Here is a 19,482-nt window from a genome sequence, read left to right as displayed (position 1 = left end):
TTGAGGTTTACTGGATGACTGGGAAGGAAACTAGAAAGAGAAGGACTAGATGAGGAGTATGAGAACTATGGGAATGAGGATAATGGAACGATGATGACTGCGGCTATGACCAAAACTACAACTACAGTTGTGCTGTAAAGTGAAAGATGGGATTACACTGGGGGAGGAGAGAGAAATAAACCACTTACCAACCAGCCTGGGGCCCTGTTACTCAGTTTCTCATTCCCCAGTCCTTTGTCCATCAACACCATGGGCCGGCCAGAGGAATGGTGCTTGGCCACCAAACACTCGAGTCCCACACATGCCACTGCGTGCTTTTCCTTGAAATTCACAACTTGCCTTGCATGTGACCATCAATTCAAATCCTCAACACCACAAATAGTCCCTCTCACCCCATCAGGGATCATTCCTGAGCAGAACCAGAAATAGCCTCTAAGCACTTCAAGCTGTGGCCCAAATCCCCACCAAAAAGAGATAAAAATTTATCATAATAAGTACTGTAGCATTGTTTGTCAAAAGCATAAATAGTAAGTATTGTAAATCATGCTGCAATAATAATAGTAATGCTAATAATAGTAAAATGCATGAAAGTTTGGGCAATGCTAGTAAAAACTAAACCCATTTTAAAAAGTAGTCGGACTATTTTTCACTAGTAAAGGGGTTACACTAGAAAGGTTTAGAATATAAATGAGCTAGAATTTCCACAGCTTGCTTATAGACAAAGTACTGATTGGGAAAAAAATCTCTGCAAAATTCACCTCCATATTCAAATTTTATTCCACACTTCCAACATTCTTAATAACACCAGTATTTCACCTTCTCCATGGATCCTCTTTGAACAGACTATAAAACAAATTTAAGAAGAAGAAGTGAAACAAAAGGGGTAATTAGAATTAGAGATCTTGTTTTATGCTGAGTAGATTTAAGGTAACATAATGATCTATACATGTCTATGAGTTTTCCAGGAGAAAAAAAATCACCTTTTTGTGAGGGGGGAATGGTGAGCATGTACAATTGAGGGACGTACGATGAACATGGGACTGGAGCAATAGCACAGCGGGTAGGGCGTTTGCCTTGCACACGGCTGACCTGGGTTCGATTCCTCCGTTCCTCTCAGGGAGCCCAGCAATCTACCAAGAGTATCCCCCCCGCATGGCAGAGCCTGGCAAACTCCCTGTGGTGTATTTGATATGCCAAAAACAGCAACAAGTCTTACAATGTAGACGTTACTGGTGCCAGCTGGAGCAAATCGATGAACAACAAGATGGCAGTGCTACAGTGTCACAATTAACGTACATAATCATACATTGTTTGCACAGAAAATAGTAAGGTGACATACATTGAAACCAGGGGCATGGTTTTCATGAGGAATAAGGATATAGATGAGTAAGTTGAGAGAGCTCTACTGTGCAGACTCCAGTGACCAATTCTATTTACCCAGGAGTCCAGGGTCCCTTCCAGCTTTGTAATCAAGAAGATCCTATTCCACAGCTCCTCGAGTGCCAGTGAAACGAGAAATGAGAAACATGGTGAGAGGCTGAGAAGGAATTTCCTTGGTAACCAGAAGACAGTTGGAAGATGGTGGGCTTCTATCCTCAAAGCTGCCATTGTAGGTGAAGGGTGTTTTAATGGAGGAAGAAGAAAGAGTAGTGACCGAATGAAAATAAAGTCCATTCCTGCTCTGGTTCCCTGAGGCATACCTCATCTTATCTACCAGCTGAAACAAGATAAAGATGAGGCTTTGGGGAAAAGGGTAAACCGGGATAACCTGTCCAGATCTTTAAGTTTTGGTGTTAGGACAGTTATCGATAAGTCTAATATCGATCTTTTGGCACCGGTTCAATATAAAGGTTTTTCTGAGGCCCACCAAAGCTATGAGTGTCTCCCTGGGAGAAGGTGTCACATTGTCCAAATTATAAGCCCCTGGCCAGATTAATTTTGGCTTGCTTACTCTGGAGAGTCTCCTGGTGAGAAGGAAAGGCAAACTTGGCATAAAGTTGCTTTGATTGAAGGACAATACTGCTGCAGGGGCCTCTAGTAATGAGCTTTTGGGAAATAAGAAAACTTAAGAAGAACTTGCCCAGGGTAGATAGGGTGATTTGCTTTGCATGTGGCCAAACCCAGCACCTCCTACGGTCTTTGGAGCTGGACAGGAGTACTCCCGTAAGATAGAGTCAGAAGGGGCCTTGAGCACCATGAGATGTGCCTTCCCTCCTCACACAATAGAGAAGAAATTGCCAGCCCTGAAGTTGTTCAAAAGCACAGGATCACATCCCACTGAGATGCAAACCCTGTACCCCTGGGAGATAGAGAAGCTGAGGCACTATTCAGAAGTAGAAACACCACCCGGGAAAGGAGAAACTCTTGGAGAATCTAAAAGCTGTGGTATGAAAGGACTATCTAGAGTCTAAGGCTTTCCTGGTGGCACTGCCCAGATTAACTTTTATGTGTGCAGAGAACTCCTGCAGGCCAAGGCAATTTGGAGAAATTGCATATAACATTCTCCTGAGAGCCATTCTCCGCGTTTTCCATTCGGAAGAAACCACGTTCTTTCTTAAACATATAGCTCTATTTTCACTCACATCTCTCCAAACTTATTTCATAAAAACGATTTTATTTCACTACCTTGCCTCCACCTGACATTCCTTTCTGCTACGGAAGGCAAGGAACCTGTAATGCCCACCCTGGGAACTGACTCTCTTTTTCCTGCAAAGAGCATTTCTTCGCTTCAGCCTGAGTCTACAGCTCCCAGAAAACTCGGGCAGTGGGGACCCATTCCCGAGTCAAGTAGAAAAGTAATGGCTTCAGGCATGGCTTAACAATTGCCTCGTGAGGCTGGCGGGAGGTGAGCATCTGCGCCCTGTGGGGTCTCGGAGGCAACTTTATCAGCCCTGATGCAGGTGGCCGGGAGGGTTGAGTCGAGATGGAAGCGCTGTTTTTGCAGGGCTCCCTCCCTCATCCCCACTTCACCAAGTCACCTGCAACAACCCTAGAGAGAGAAGACTCTGCCCCTATTCGGGATGTTGGGTTTTTGTTTGCTTGCTTTTTAGTTTGGGGTCTTTTGTTTGCTTATTTGAGGCCTACTGGTACTCCGGGCTTACTCCTGGTTTTGCACTCAAGAATCACTCATGGCAGGCTTTGGCAACCATAGGTGGTGCTGGGGACCAAACCTAGGTCTGTTGTATGCAAGGCAGGCACCCTTCCCTATCACTTTGGCTCCTCTATTTCTTTTTAAGGTTTTCTTGGAGGCAGAGCCACAATACAGTGGCTAGAGTGTTTGCCTTGCACTCGGTCAATTGGAGTTTGATCCCCGAGCACTGCCAGGAGTAATTCCTGATTGCAGAGGCAGGAGTCACCCTTGAACATCACTGGCTGTGGTCCCAAAACCAAAATAAAAACTTTTTTAAAAGTTTTTTAATTTAGAAAAGATTTTCTTTTTGAGAAATAAGTTGCAAGAATTATTGCCAAGAATTCTATAACTTTGTGGCAAATTCTATTGATAAGTTGTCTTGAAAAATAGTAAAAACTAAAATGTTCCTCATTTATTCCTTTCCTCCTTAAGCCTTGGTGTCCACAGGAGGTGAAAGCCACTGGCCCCTATGACATTAATCTCTGAGCTGATTATGCTCCTTGTCCTAGAGCAAACTGCCTTTCTGATTGACTCCCATACCTTGTCTATATAACATGGCCCTAGGGAAATCTCTGACCCTGAAATTCCTTTTTTTGCCTGCTCTGATTATCTCAGCCACACCCCAGGTTCTCAATACAAGACCAGCTGTGGAAATTCATCCCCTAACAAAAACACTCATGGTCAGAGAGTCCCCTTGGTAAGATAGTTTAGGTATTAGAATGCAAAGCGTTTGCCAAAATGCACCCTGGAAAGAATAATATAGCAGGAAAGAATAGAATAGATGACAAATATCTGCTAGCTGCAAAATGCACCAGGCAAGCAGAGCATAAGACTGTTTAGGATCTTTTAGGCCCAGGGACTACATAGGTAGAAACAGGATAGGAAACTGTCATGGCTCTACTTTTTGAAGGGGGAGGTACACACAGCAGTGCTCAGGGCTTACTCCTGTGAGGGAAAAACTAATACCACGACAAGCTGCAGCGAACATTGTCTCAACTAGGCCTCAGTTTCTGTTTCCCCAGAGCAGGACTTGCAGTTTCTGGTAAACTCCCAGTTGAATAATTTGCCAAGATAAGAAATCGGGCAGTTGGGTCAGGCCGGTCATTAAGGGTCACTGTACCCTCCTTAGAAATGTTACTAACCATTGCCTAATTGCTGACCACCATTTTAATAGGGCCAATGCTAAAAATAGACCAGTATAGAAATTGCCTCTTAATTCTGAACCGACCTCCTTCAACGGTCAAGAATCGGGGACACTGTCTCGTTTGCCAAGGCATCAAAAATCAAATGGGCCGAACACGTAATGTGATTCAGAGCCGACCACTGGACTAGAGCTATTACTGACTGGATTCCATGGGACGTCAAAGAACCGCGTGGCCGCCCACCAACGAGATGTTCAGACTTCTTCGTCAAAGCCCTGAATGAATGGTTTGAGGCTTTTCCTGTTCCTGGAGCAAGCAGATATCATTGGGCTACACTAGCATGCGACAGGAACAAATGGAGACATTACTGGCACCCACTCGAGCAAATCTAAGATCAACGGGATGACAAGTGATACAAGTGAATTCTGAACCCTATATAAACTGCTTGTGATTTGGAGTCGGAGTCCTTGTCAAGAGTCCACTGTGTTGGATGAGACTTGGACCCTAGCTCGGGCTAACGCTGACTCGAGCTGGTAATAAAATTCCTTTGCCTTTGCATTATTGCATGTGGACTTGATGTCCACAACTGGGGATCTGAAACTTGGGCACAACACTCCTAGCTCTGCACTCAGGGATCGACCGCTCCTGGCTGGCTCTGGGGACCACACAGGGTGCCAGAGGTGGAACCCACTTAGATTGTGTGCAAGGCAAACGCCCTAACTGCTGTGCTGTAGTTTCACTCCAATGCTGGGACTTTATGCTTTTAAGAGTGCCTGCTGATTAGCTATGTGAAATGCCACAGCCTCTGATATCCACGTACCAATTATCTGTTAATGTCTCTGTCAATTTAAACAGTGTCAGCCCAGGTGTGGGAACAATATGGTATTAAATAAACAGCCAGCCTACGAGACCACTCAGGGCTGCTCTGGAGACACTAAGGCCTGGGCTACCCCCGTGTGTTCATTTGTCCCTTCTTTGTTTATTCATCTCATTCTCTGCGACCAGCCTCTATTGCAGGACCTGTTCAGCAGGATTCAGGACCACCGGTCATGGGCAATAGATTCTTCTTCATCTTCTCAGGCCTGTTCTCTTGAGAAATAATGTGATCTTTTGAGATCACATTTTCCTTCCTTCCCGTCAGGACCTCCCTCTTAGGACCCAGCTCCTCCAGTTCATCTTCCTGGCACCAGTCTGGCTTGCACATAAGCCTTCTCTATCCCTTTGTCTGCCAACACCCCCCCCCACACACACACACACATACATATACACTTCCATGCATCAGTTTTCAAGGACAAAGAAACTGCATTAACCCACCCTGGCAGGCCTGTCATGTGAAAGAACATGCAAAACACAGATGTGCTGTTAGGGGTGAGATGCTTTCTTGTACTGCTGGCTTCCATCAGATTCCTTGGGACAGCAGGAGTGGATCTGTGAGAAGGGGCCCTGAGAACCAGCCACAGCCCCCTGTCTTAGACTGACAGCTGCAGCATCCATGTGGTAGCCCTTCCACTTTAAACAGAGAGGGTGGGCTAAACATTTGTGGGCTCCCTCTCTTCCAAGCTTCCTGAAAGCTTAGCTTCCCATCCTTCCAGAGGCCTCAGTTAGTGGAGAAACTGGTTTTCCAGGGGCTTCTTCAAGGCCCTTTTGGGCTGGCTCTTCTGGATTCCACCCCTTTAGAGAAGTTTGCGTGTCTTCACAGCGTAAGAAGAGTTCTGGAAAAGAATGTGGTACCTTTATGCCTACAGACTGGCCTTGCCCCATCCCATTGAACCTCACCGCCGCCCCCCCCCCCAAAACGTCTCAGCGAGAAGCTCCCAATATCCTTCTCTCTATCTCCAGCAGTCCTTTTTGGAGAAAAAAAACTTTCAGAGAAAAGTGTCACCCCACTTCCTTCCGTCTCCCGATTCTGCCCTCCATATAGAAAATGTCTAGGCTCCTGTGGCAGGATTTACACAAGTGACGATGCTTTTCTGGGCAGGCGGGCTGGGAGGGGAAGAAATCAAAAAGAAGCACTTTATGAGGGAAGACCTATAGGCTCCCTTTATTTTCTTTTCGAGCTGATAATGAAGAAATGCGAGGGTGAAGGCCAGCTGCTTATCCACTGATTTATCCCAGTCATTCAAATCTTTCTGACATTTAGACTAGTGTGAAAATCTGTGCTCTGGAAAGTTCAAGAACTATCTGCATGGAGATAAACCCTTCCTGCTTTCAGAAACCCATGATGTTGTGACTTGGAAAAGGACAGTCCTACCCCCCCTCCTCATCCCAAATCACACTCTGATACTCAGAGACCTTGAGTAGCTGTGCTGGGGCAGATAAGCGGCTGTGGGTTCTGCAGCAGGTACCTGGAGTCTTTCTGGCAAGGATGTGGTACTGGGCACCACCGCACCCCATGTTCACAGGCATTGCTGGTCAGTGCCATGGTTCCCACTGCTCTGAGAAATATCACAGCAGTAGTTCTCGTACAAGCACTTTTGCACCCTGGGGAACATAGTGGGAACCACTGGTTTCATTTTTAATGGTCATAAGTGAGGAGCAAGCTCCCAGAAGAGAGCGATGCAGAGAGTCTCTTGCCTGCACGCCTGGCTATCTTCCCCGGGGCCCCTCGGAGGGGATGGGCTCCAGCTTCCCTCCCCACCCCGAGCAGAGCTCCCGGCGGTCGAAGACCACTGGAACCTAGCTACAGTTCCATGCTTGAGGCCCCTCTCCACACAGTTGGACAGGACTCATGCATGAAGGTACCGGCAGAGGAACCCAGGTGTGTGTAATCCCATCTACGGCCAACATCCAGAGACTTAATAGCAAGCTCCCAGAAGCCTACTTGATATCTTGTAGCCTGCTTCTCCCTCTGGGAGAAACTGGCAAGCTTCTGAGAGTTTCCTGCCCATATGGGACAGCCTTGCAAGCTTCCCATGGGGTATTCATATGCTAAATCCAGTAACAAGCTGGATCTCATTCCCCTGACCCTGAAAGAGCCTCCAGTGCGACATTGTTGAGAGGACCGAGCCGAGAGAGACTTCTAAGATCTCAGAGAAAAGATGAATGGAGAGGTTACTGAGCCCACTCGAGAAATCAACGATTAACGAGGATTTCATGATTCGTGATTCGTGATAAGTGGGGAGAGGAGGGAGGGGGTGGTCACTATGATCATCTAGCAGGCTGAGACCAAGGATGTTGTTAACCACTCTACAAGGCTCCTCCACCAATCCAATACGAGCATCACCCACACCAAGGAATCCTCCCCCCCCCATTGACAAATGGGCTGAGTGTGAGAAACCCCACCCTGAGTGTAACAGATCATTGTTTCTTATACATATTTTCTAAATGGAACTAAAGAGTCATATTAGACAAAGACAATTGCCTTTGTCCCAAAGCCTTAAAGATAAGGACAGTTTATCCTCCCCCCCCCCCCCCAGGTGTAACCTTTACAGTTTGTAGAGAAGATAGAATGAATGAGGAAATTTTATGGTTCATTCTGGTTCCCACTGGTTTGGAAGCTACCTACTCTGTTTACCTATCATATTTACCTAAAAATATATGCTCCCCTGTACTTTTTCCTTATTAAAAAAAAACCCTTTCTGTGATTGCGAAGATAAGATGGTAGCTTTAAAGCTGTAATTCTCCATCTTTTGACCTTCCAGATAGTTGACAATAAAGCTGAGCCTTCACTGTCTCTCCTTCGGCCCTTGAGTGGGTTTTTTGTCTGTTTGTTGTATAATGTTTTACTTTTTTTTAAATTGAATCACCATGAGATACACAGTCACAAGGCTTTCATGATCATCTTTCAGTCATACAATGTTCCAACACCCATCCCTCCACCAGTGTACATTTTCCACCAGCAATGTTCTCAATATCCCACCCACCACCTCCACCCCTTCCCACCACCTCAGCATGCCTCTATGGCAGACACTTTTCTTCTTTCCTTTTCTCTCTCTCTGTCTCCCTGTCTGTCTCTCTGTTTCTCTGTCTCTCTATCTTTCTGTCTCTGTCTCAGTCTCTGTCTCTGTCTCTGTCTCTCTCTCTCTCTCTCTCTCTCTCTCTCTCCTTTTGGGCATTATGGTTTTCAATACAGATACTGAGAGGCCATCGTGTTTGGTCCTTTACCCACTTTCAGCACACATCTCCCATCGAGAACAATTCCTTCCAACCATCATTCTTGTAGTGGTCCCTGATCTATCCCAAGTGCCCTTTCCTCCCTTCTTGATTTTGAGATAATCTTAAGTGCCCACTGTTTAAATCAGCTAGAGTAATCATCTTTACTTCTGTACCACTCCTCTTTTTCGGGTAATATTACATACTCAAGGGCTTTGGGATTTAGCTATGGGAAGAGGAGAGATCATTACTCTTCATCTAATGGATAGTATGTGCAAAGGAATTTCAGAAGAAGAAAAAGACAAGTGTGGGGCTGAAGGAGGGAAATGGAGAAGCAGATGAGAAGGAAATCAGATGGGTTGGGTCAGAACCTGTGGCCCCAAGAGCTCCTTTAAGAATGTACTCATCCTCCCAAGAGCAATGGAAGGTACTGAAGTCAGTAAACTGAGGCACGGTGGGGCACTGGTTGGATAAGATTGTCATTGGAAAAGGTCACTCTGCCTGCAGTGTGACAGCAAGGGATTTGGAGGAAGGAGCCACGTGGGGACATGTAGACCACTGGGGGGAAGGAAGGAGGCCGGGTGGGAAGTTCAAACTAAGAGAAGCAGAAAGGTTAATATTCCAGAGACAAAATCAAATTCAAAGCAGAGGGGAAAATTACAGAAATAAAATCAACAGGACCTGGAGGTGAGGAGGGATATATATGGCCTCTGAATATGAGAAATAGCTGGTCCATTCACAGGGAATAGAGACCTGGGGTTGAGAGTTTGGTAAATCTCAGATTTGGACTTAGTTTTCTTTTTAAAGCTGCAAGATTTGGAAGCAATGTAAGGAAACAAAACAATCACAGATGAATGGATAAAGATGTGGTATACACATGTACAATAAAATACTGCTTTGCTTTTAGAAAAAGTAGATGCTCACCTTTCTAAAGGAGTGGGGTGGAACCTAAGTGGTCTGGTTAAGCAAAATAAGTCAAAATGAGAATGACAAATACAAGATATTATTTGTAGAAATCTTTTCATATGATGAAACAAATCAAGAAAAGAGATAACTTCCAACAAAAACAAACCCTTCAACTATGACTGAAAAAAATAGCGATTACCAAGTGGTAAGGCAGTGAATTGAAAGGGTCAAGGGGATCCAACGAATTTCTATAAAGATATATTGGCACTTTGGTAGTGAACGTAGTATGATAACATTGTAACTTAAAATACATAAACATTAATATTCTAAAAATAAAAAGATTAAATTAGTTCATTTGATGTTGATCCCTTTTTTAGGAAAAGATATGTATGAATATTTTTAATTACTGAGTAATAAAATAATTTTTTAAAGTTAAAAAAATCAAAGTTGGAGGCAAAGCAATAGTACAGCGAGTAGGGCACTTGTCTTGCTTGCAAACAACTTGGGTTAGATCCTCAGCATCCCACTTGGTCCCCCAAGCACTGTCAATAATAATTCTTGAGTTGAAGAGCCAAGAATTTCCCTGAATAATGCCTGATGTGCTCCCCTCGCAAAAAAAAATAAGGGTATTTTCCAGTTATACGTGTTTCTTATCAAAATATGTTTCTATTTATTCTTACAAAAAGATATAATTATTTTTATAATGCAAATAACATGTTTGCAATAATGTTAGCACTTATAGTTTTGATGTACACAGTTATCATACCTTGTGACCATCAATGTGCCCAAGGCCCTCCTCCACTGTCCACTTGGTCATTCCCTATCGTCATTAGTTCTTCCTTTTGCTTTGTAATCTCAGTTCTGTGATTCGAGGTCAACTTTTTTTTTTTATCATTTGATACTCTCTATTCCCTTGTTTTATTTCTCTGTATATCACAGATGAGTGAGATCATTCTGCATTTGTTCTTTCCCTCTGGTGATTTATTTGGCTTAACATGATGCCTTCCGGTTCCATCCAAGTTGCAGTGAACTGCAAGAAGCAACGGATTTTAGAAGTCAAAGAAGAGGTGTCCACTAGGTAGTTGGCTTGTGAGGTTAGAGCCAAGATAAAAGTTTTTGTTTGCATTATCCTGCTGGATGCTTCCTGCTTAGTGTCCTGCTAGCCTTGAAAAAAGTGAAATATCACCTTCTGAGCTCATTACCTTCCTGCAAATCAACCCCAATACCTGTAACCTTTTCCTTCTTTTGCCAACATGCAGGGCCAGAGACCTTCTTGTATTGATCATGGCAAGCCCTATAAGCCTTAGAAGTGTAGATGACCCTTTGTATGCATCTAACAAATAAAGAAATGATTCAATCAACGAATTGCTCAATCGAATTTCCCTTGCTTCCACATGCAGAACACTTTCTCTCCCCACCCCCACCTTTACCCACCCCTACTTCACTTACCACACTCTTTTGTTGTTTTTTTTTTCTACAAAAAGTGAGGTCTGTTTAGCTTAGAAAGAGCTGAGGTCAAATTCTGTTGTGACCCTAGCACCTGTAGACACAGGACCTTTGACCTTAAACCTGTCAAGGACTCTGCTTCCGCCAGCAGCTCAGTCAGGCACTTTGAGAGAAACTTAACAGAGCTGACAAACGTTCCTGGATTTTATTATTTGTTTGGGTATCTAAAATCATGGTTGTTTCTTGTAAGAGATATGCTTCCTAATGCATTGCCATAAATTGATTTGTTTAAATGTAAAGCTGTCGCTATTCCAATCACATAAATATACCAGTGTCTATTTATCTTGTGAATTCACATTCTTTGTTCTTTAAGGCTTCCTGGAACTAAACACTCATCTGTTCCACGGCACTGGTGGCTATAGCAGCCATTCATAGAAAAAATGTCCCACAGCATCAGAGCCTCCTCAAACTTAAGATTTAATTAATCAGTCAGTCAGAAAAGCATATGTGAAGCTTGATATATCAGTCACTGTCGAAAAGGAATTACAAGGATGTGTTTCTCTAAAAGCTCACAGCCTAAAACCGCCTCCTGTCTCTGTTTTTATAGAATCTTTCTTAGATTGTTAAACAAGAAATAAGATTCAAGACATAGCAGAAAGATAAAGTTTTGCAATTCTCCTGAAGTAAAATATTACAGCAGCAAACTGTGACTAAAGAAGCTCCCTCCTCTTCCTTCATATTAAACGTGCTTTATTGAATACCTATTGTTCGCCAGAGAAGGGAAATATGGCAAAGGACAGAAAGAGAAAGACAAATCTTCTAGAACTCCAGGCTGACACTTGCATTAGAGAAAAGGAAGGGTAGGTCAGCAATCAAGCAAATAAATAAGGGAACACTGTGTCTTACTACTCATACTAGAACCATATGAACTAGTGAAGGGGAACATTAGTGTGAGTTTGGGGAGGAAAGTCTGTCATAACATGGACATCTAAGTTAAAATTTGATGATCAAAAAAGAAAATCTATTCAAAGAGTGAGGCAGAGACATTCCAGGTATCCATCACCTTCCCTTCTGTCCACCCCTCCTCCCCCACCACCACCACCAAATAAAGCTCCATCAGGCAGGAATTGAATTCAATTTATCATAGTGGCCCAGTGTGACTACATTGGATGTTCTTACCTCGTTAAATATGCATAAAGCTCTTCTTTCATGCCTCCAAACACAGTGTTTGCTGCCCTTAGAATTAGCACAGTAATCCCCAAGACCTGCCTGGCATCTTCTCACTTTGCAAGACTGCCTGGCCCTAAACTGTAATCATAAAGAAGCCATGTGCTTAAACAATTCAAGCCAGCCAACGCAGCCTTCCTCTCAGCTGACTTTCCTCTGAGCATGTAAATCCTTAGAAGAAAGACTTTCTCTAATGGCTTTCATTTCCTACTTGCCCAGTTTCCATGTGGGTTTTTGCCTTGGCGGCTTAGAAAAACAGCATGTGAATCCCTCTCTTCACTTATAAACCACAGTGGGTGAGCCGCTTTGACTAGAGAGGTCTCAACCCAAGAGTATTCCCTCCCAACTTATAAGACTCTAGACAAAGTTTGTTTGGAGAGCAGAATATCCTGACCTTCTCCTCTGGAACTTCTTCACAGAGCAAGTACCTTACAAGGCCAGTGGCCAGGCCACAGCTGCAATCTCCGTCCATTTATGAGGAGTTGGTTCTTCGGCATGCCAGCCAATGGTTTGGCCCACCCATAGATGCCAGCCGGTTATAAAAAAGAATGGATGAACTTGAGGAAACATTGATAGAAATAAAACCAACTAAAATATGAAGGTGTCAAAAAGTGGAAAACACGACACAAGGAACCAGAACCACAACCAAGCATCCAAGAACTATGAACAATAAAAGCTGGGATCTGGAAACGGTTGGTTACATACACTGAACAACCCTTGGGTTTTCAGTTCAACCCAACCTGCACTCATTCCCTAGTTGGTTCCACTGAATTAACTTCAAATCCTCCCGTAACATCCGCTCTCAATCTTTTCTAAACATGCTCCTTGGCTAGCAAATGATGACATTCTACTATGGGGCTGACCTTATTAGCAATGAAATTGGTATCCTTATGATTTCACATTAAAATAGAGTTTCCAGATAAAAGATGGAACACCCAGTTCGTTTCATTTGAATTTTGGACCTAAAGTATATTGCCTGTGTTAGGCAATATCAGACTGAAAAAATAAACTCATGGTTGATCTGAAATTAAAATTGAATTGGGTATCCATGCTTTTATTTGCTACTTCTGGCAACGTTAACAATAGAAGCCCTTCTGTATTTTACGCTCAAGTCTCTCCTCTCTGACCATCAACATTGCCTGGAGGGCATGTCCTAAAGGCTTGTGTTGCATCAGTCTCTCAGGTCAACCAGGCCAGCAGATAAGCTACGCAGTGAGTGTTAATAAGGCCTGGGGGACAAGAGTCCAGAAGCTCACTGCACAGGGGCAGCCTCGCATTGAAAATCAGCATCCTCTGTTCTGGAACAAGCTCTGTCTCTTACAGGCTGGGCTGGTCACTGAATCTGTGTCCTTCACTGTATCATGTCATCCCGCTGTTAGTCAATTTACTCAAGCGGGCACCAGTAACGTCCCTATTCCTCCCAGCCCAGAGATTTTAGCAGCCTCTCCTTATTTGTCTTTCCCAATATTGGAGGCTCTTTCAGGGTCAGGGCAATGAGGCCTATCGTTACTGTTTTTGACATATCAAATACGACACGGGTAGCTTGCCAGGCTCTACCCACGTGGGCGGGATACTCTCAGTTGCTTTCTGGGCTATATATATAAATATATATATAAAATCATATATATATATACATATATATATAAGTACCGCGCGCTGGAGCAATAGCACAGCGGTAGGTCGTTCACCTTTCACGCAGCCAACCCGTGTTCAATTCCTCTGCCCCTCTCGGAGAGCCCGGCAAGCTATCGAGAGTATTGCGCCAGCATGGCAGAGCCTGGCAAGCTACCCGTGGCGTATTGGATATGCCAAAAACAGTAACAAATAAGTCTCTCAATTAGAGATGTTACTGGTGCCCGCTCGAACAAATCGATGAGCAACGGGGTGACAGTGATGATATATATATATATAAATCATATACATAAATAATATATATAAATCAGAGTCATATATATATATATAACTCTATGATTTGTTGCCTACTGTCTGAACTTCATCAAATATGGTGTGGTAATTATGGGAAATGGATAGGAAGTGTCTTATAATGTGTCACCAGAGGTTGGTGGATAGCAGGCAGAGGATCTCTGCTTCTGGGTGTCGTTGAGTCCTCACGCATGAATGAACTCCCACGGAACCCAGATAATGCGAAACTTTGTGACCTTAGACTCTGAACTCAGCACTTTCTCAGTTTATTCTTTCTTCCCAGAAGCCTAATTCAGGTTTGTTTTTTTTAGCTTTATAGATAAAGTGGAACCTCAGGGGACCAGATTAGGAAGAGATTTTATTTTCAATCTGGCACCCAAAGGTCTGCAACCCACCCTTTCTTTCCATGTTCGCTCTTCCTAGAAGCTCCCTTTCTTGTGACAATTTAGACAATTTGGTAGCCTTGAGGTTAGGTGTTTGCCATCTTCCAACCTGCGAGCTGATTGCCAAGAAAGTTTTTTCTCCACCATTCACTGCTTCTTTCACTTTCATGGCCCTAAATCTGCCATGGGCCTGAATCTTTGGAGCTACAGGTGAATAATTGTGATTCTTTTCACTATGAAAATAAACTAGCATGTAAAGAAAAAGGAGCATTATATTATATTGTGTTATAGGGAGTTTTATTTTCCTTATTTATATTAAAATCATACAGCAATCACAGAAATGGGCTCTTATTGATTTAGTTTCTGATGACTCTATTTGCCATTTCTTAAAGTTTTGTTAGAACAAGTAATATAAAGTTAATTTGCTATGTGCCTAAGGGGACAGGTTGGGGATGGGAAGGAAAATGAGGACATTGGTGGAGGGAAGGTCACACTGGTGGTGTTGGAACACTAAATGCCTGGAGGGAAGGTCACAGTGGTGGTGTTGGAACACTAAATGCCTGAAACAGCTGTATGATGAACAACTCTGTAAATCACAGTGCATTGTGTTTTTTGGTTTGTTTGTTTGTTTTTCTTTTGGGGTCACACCTAGTGATGCACAGGGGTTACTCCTGGCTCTGCACTCAGAAATTACTCCTGGAGGAGCTCAGAGGACCATATGGGATGCTGAAAATCGAACCTGAGTCAGCTGCATGCAAGGCAAACACCCTACCCACTGTGCTATCGCTCCAGCCCCAATCACAGTTCTTTTAATAAAAATAAAATAACAACAACAAAAAAAGGAAAGAAACCAGCACCTGCCTGATTGTCTGCTTGTAACACGCAGCAACCACTGGAGCCTGTAGTGAGGAGAGAAAAACCAGGCAAGATTTCAAATGCCCCTGGCCAGTCACCCAACAGGGAAGCCATGCCCAGGTGTTCAGCCTCACCCTTGCTTGGGACCCCGTGCTTCCCCCTGCCCTGCAGACCCTCAGGGGCTCCCCTGCGGACTCAGAGCTGCAGGTCCAGGAACCTGAATGGCACTGAGTGGAGACATCACCTCACATGCAAAGCCCATGGCAATACAAAAGGCCAGTGGGGAAAAAAGATGGAAAGGACCCTGGGGGGGGATGGTGGGGGGAGTATGGGGGACTTCTTCACTGGGACGGGTTCTCTGGTCCTCTTCAGGGTACCAGCACCCAGGCCTGGCCTAGGATCCTCCTCTTCTGACTCTCTCAGCTCCTTTCTGTCCACCCCACCACCACCACCACCCCCCACCCCAAACTAGATAGGGTTTCACAAACTTGGAGCCTCCAAGCCCTCTCTTGCTGGGAACTGATTTATTTGGATGCATCTGTCAGGGCGTGACTGAAACGGCGTCTGGCCAGCCTAGAGGAGCCCAGCTGTGGCAGATGTTGTGAGTGCACATGTCTCTGCCCGCCCCTTCCCCTCCTTCCTCCCCTGGGAAAGGCCCCAAGAGAGGCTGAGAACATCTGCACAGTTCATGAGAACCAGGAAAGAGGGCAGGATATCCCCCAGGGCCCCAGGAGGCTAGAGGGGGCTGGCGTGCAACTGTGGCCGGTGCCAGCCAAGAGACTCCGAGCGCTTATTTTGCCACCACCCAAATGTGGGGCTGTGAGCAAGTCTACGACGGGCCTCCCAGTAGCCATTCTCTTAACTCCAGCTCTCAGACTCAGCTTAGCAACTCCAAGGGTTTCACCCATCCCACAGGACAAAGCCAATCCTTTTCCCTTCTGTCACAGAGTGCCTGGCGTTCTCTATTAAAATCATCATGGACCCATCTGAAAATGGTTAAACAAACGTCTTTGCAGGAAAAAAAAATCATTACACTTTAAAATTTTGCTGATACAAAACAGACTCTTCAAAAAGAGTCATGAAATGTAGAGTAATCTTTATTATAAATTTCATAGAATTAGTGCATTCTGTTCAAACATTTTTGTAGACTATTGTTGCTGTCTTCTCCCTGCAAGGTCAAATTAGCAAAAGGCTGTTTATTCATCAGCTTGGAAAATCCCAGAAAAATTCAACAGTTAACTGTCAGGATGCAATTAGAGCTGATCTCTGTCTCCCTTGGAACTGATCCCTGATGGACAGTGAACCCATGAGAGATTCTCCCCCCAGGGTGACTCCCCATTCTCTTTTTCTATTACTGTCTCTCTTCTCTCTTTCTTCTCTCTCTCATTATCTCTCTTTCTTCTCTCTCTGTCTGTCTCTGTGCCTCTCTCTGTGTCTGTCTCGGTGCCTCTCTCTGTGTCTGTCTGTCTGCCTCTCTCTTCCCCCCTCTCCCACCCTCTCCCTCCCCTTCTTCCCCACCTCCCTTTCACCTCAGCCCCCAAACTGGCCCAGTCTATCGTGGCTTTTCACTCGAGCTGCTTCCTGAATTGAACCTGCTCTCCTTAATTTACCCAAAGAAGAAAGCCAAGTAAGCGGAGCTTAATAAAGTAGGAACAGGTGTCAGGAAAGAGTGCGGCCAAGGCCAGAGGGTGGCAGGTGGTGGGTCACCAGGAAGCCTCCACAGGCAGAGGAGTCAGAGAGGAGAAGGGAGCCAGCTGTGTGGAATGGGGAGAGCAGAGTCCAGGCAAGCTGCTCCCAGGAAGTGTGGCCACAGGTAAAGCTGTGACACAGACGGCTCTCACTGATGTTTCCTCTGAACAACTAACCATAGCCCCTTCCCCACGTCACTCAGTCTCTGGGGCCTGAGTGCTGTTCTCAGTTAAGCAAAGTCCCTGCCCTCTCAGAAAGAAGATTCTATGGGGGACATAAACCCAACATTTAGCAAAGAAGAAACGCAAAGATGGAGGCTATGGAGAAACAAAGAACTTCAACCCAAGGAAGAACCTGATGCGGACCTTGCTGAAAGAACGTTTGCTTCACAAGAAGCAAAGTGAGGCCTGGTTTTTGCTTCTGGTAACCCCAGCTCCAAGAACAGGCTGACTCCCACCTCTATCTTCTCCCCAACCCCTACGAGCAGCAGTTCTGGATGTGTAAGGTGCCGACTGGCCTCTCAGATGCCATCCCAGACTCCTCAGGGAACTGGAGTCTCCTGAGAGGGCACAAGGCACAGTGAGTGATCCTCCAGCCTTCTGCAATTTGCCTAATAACTTTTGAATTAATTGGGTCCTCCCTGGAGTTTTGAAACTGTTTCACAGGACCCAGGGACTCTTACAAGGAAGTGTTGAGGGAGGCAACAGGAAGCTGAGAGGTGAGATGAGAGAGATTTCAGCTCCATCGCAGCCTCAACCAGGAAGCTGCCATTGAAGCTCTCTGCCGTGTACCGGAAACTGGCAAAGAAAACTAGGTGTCAGGTGTGTGTCTCGGAAGTCCCATTCCACTGCCACTCAAGAGCCAGTCAACTGAGGAATATGGTGACAGATCAAGAAAGAACTTTATTGGCAACCAGCCGACAGCTTGGAAGATGGTGGAGTCCTGTCCCCAGAGCAATTCTCTTTGCATAATCACAAAAAGGTGTTTTCATCAAGAAAGGACGGTAAGGATATTTTAGGAAGGTGAATTCCAGACCACTGCATGTGAAAATGCTTGATTCCCTGAGGCACACTGTTTTTTGTTTTTGTTTTTTTATTGAATCACTGTGAGATACAGTTAACAAAGCTTTCATGATTGCATTTCAGTCATAAAATAATCAAACACCCGTTCCTTCCACCAGTGTACATTTTCCACCACCAAGAGACACACACACTGTTTTATCTGGAAATCTAAACAAAGTCAAGGTTAGATCTTTGGGGTCAGGGTAAATTGAGAACAAACTACCCTTTGCTTTAGGCTTTCGGCAAGGACAGTTGTCCTTGTTTTAGTATTAATCTTTGACTCTGTCTTTCCACCTTGTCTGATCACAGTCCACCACAAAGATGACCAACAGCTAGTGAAGCCCCAGAAAAGGTAGATTCAAGGCTGGTTCAAAAATCAGCAAAGTCTGTTGTAATGATGTAGGCAGGCAGGCAGATAGGGAAGGCCACCTCCCCAGATGATGGCAGTAAATTTCCTGGAAAGAAATAACTCTGAAGTTGCAAAGGCCAAGCTTGCAGAAAACAGGAACTAAGGCCTGACAAGACCCTCACCTGGAGCAGCAACAGACCCTGAGGAGGCTGAACATGCCCCAGCCCCCACCACCCACAGAAGCTCCAGCAGGAACAAAAGGCCAGAAAAGAAATTTCAAAGAAGACCATTACCACTCCCAACCCTACCCCCCTTGGTAACCTCCTTAGCAATGGACTTTGGCCTAGGTAGAAGTCCAACATAGGGGCAGGTTGGAAGAATCCTATAAAGGCCACCCTGAACAAAGGAAGGGAGCACGTAGGCTGCCCGAGCCCAAGTGCTGCTTGTGCCCAAGCACATGTGTCACCTGAGCACATGTGTCACCCTAATCTCCCCTCTTGAAATGTGTACTTTCAAGTTTTCATGCCTAATGCTGGGATGTGTGTAGGCTGTTCTCCATCTTTGGGAAAGCCCGCACTCTCCTCTAAGTGCATTCTCTCTCTCTCTCTCTCTCTCTCTCTCTCTCTCTCTCTCTCTCTCTCTCTCTCTCTCTCTCTCCCCATCTCTCTTCCTCTCTCTCCCCCCTCTCTCTTCCTCTCCTCCTTTCTCTCCCTCTCCCTATCTCCCTCTCTCCTCTCTCTCTCTCTCCCTCTCTCTCCCCCCTTCCCCTCTCTTCCCCTCTCTTTCCTCCTTTCTCTCCCTCTCCCTATCTTCCTCTCTCTCTCTTCTCTCTCTCTCTCTCCTCTCTCTCTCTCTCTCTCTCTCTCTCTCTCTTCTCTCTCTCTCTCTCCTCTCTCTCTCTCTCTCTCTCTCTCTCTCTCTCTCTCTCTCTCTCTCTCTCTCTCTCTCTCTCTCCTCCCCTCTCCCCTCTCCTTCATAACCTCCGATTAAATCTCCTTTACTTCACTGCTGGTGTACTCCTGAGATTCTTTTCTGTGAGGCGAGACAAGAACCCAGTAACCCTGAGTCTCGGGTGACAGAGGTGGATGGGGAGAAAGTAACCATCTTTCTCCTCCCCACTTCACATAAGTCACCAGTGGGGCCCACTGACATCAGTAAGGGAAAACACAAAGTCAGACCAAAATCAAAGCATCCATTTTCACAAACCCCTAAGCAACTCCATCCTGAGGGTCTGTGGAACAATGTTGAACCCCCTAGAGAGCCTAATAAACTTGCAAGT

Source organism: Sorex araneus, chromosome X (assembly GCF_027595985.1).
Source record: "Sorex araneus isolate mSorAra2 chromosome X, mSorAra2.pri, whole genome shotgun sequence".
Classification (NCBI taxonomy): domain Eukaryota; kingdom Metazoa; phylum Chordata; class Mammalia; order Eulipotyphla; family Soricidae; genus Sorex; species Sorex araneus.
Note: the sequence above shows the minus strand (reverse complement) of the source record.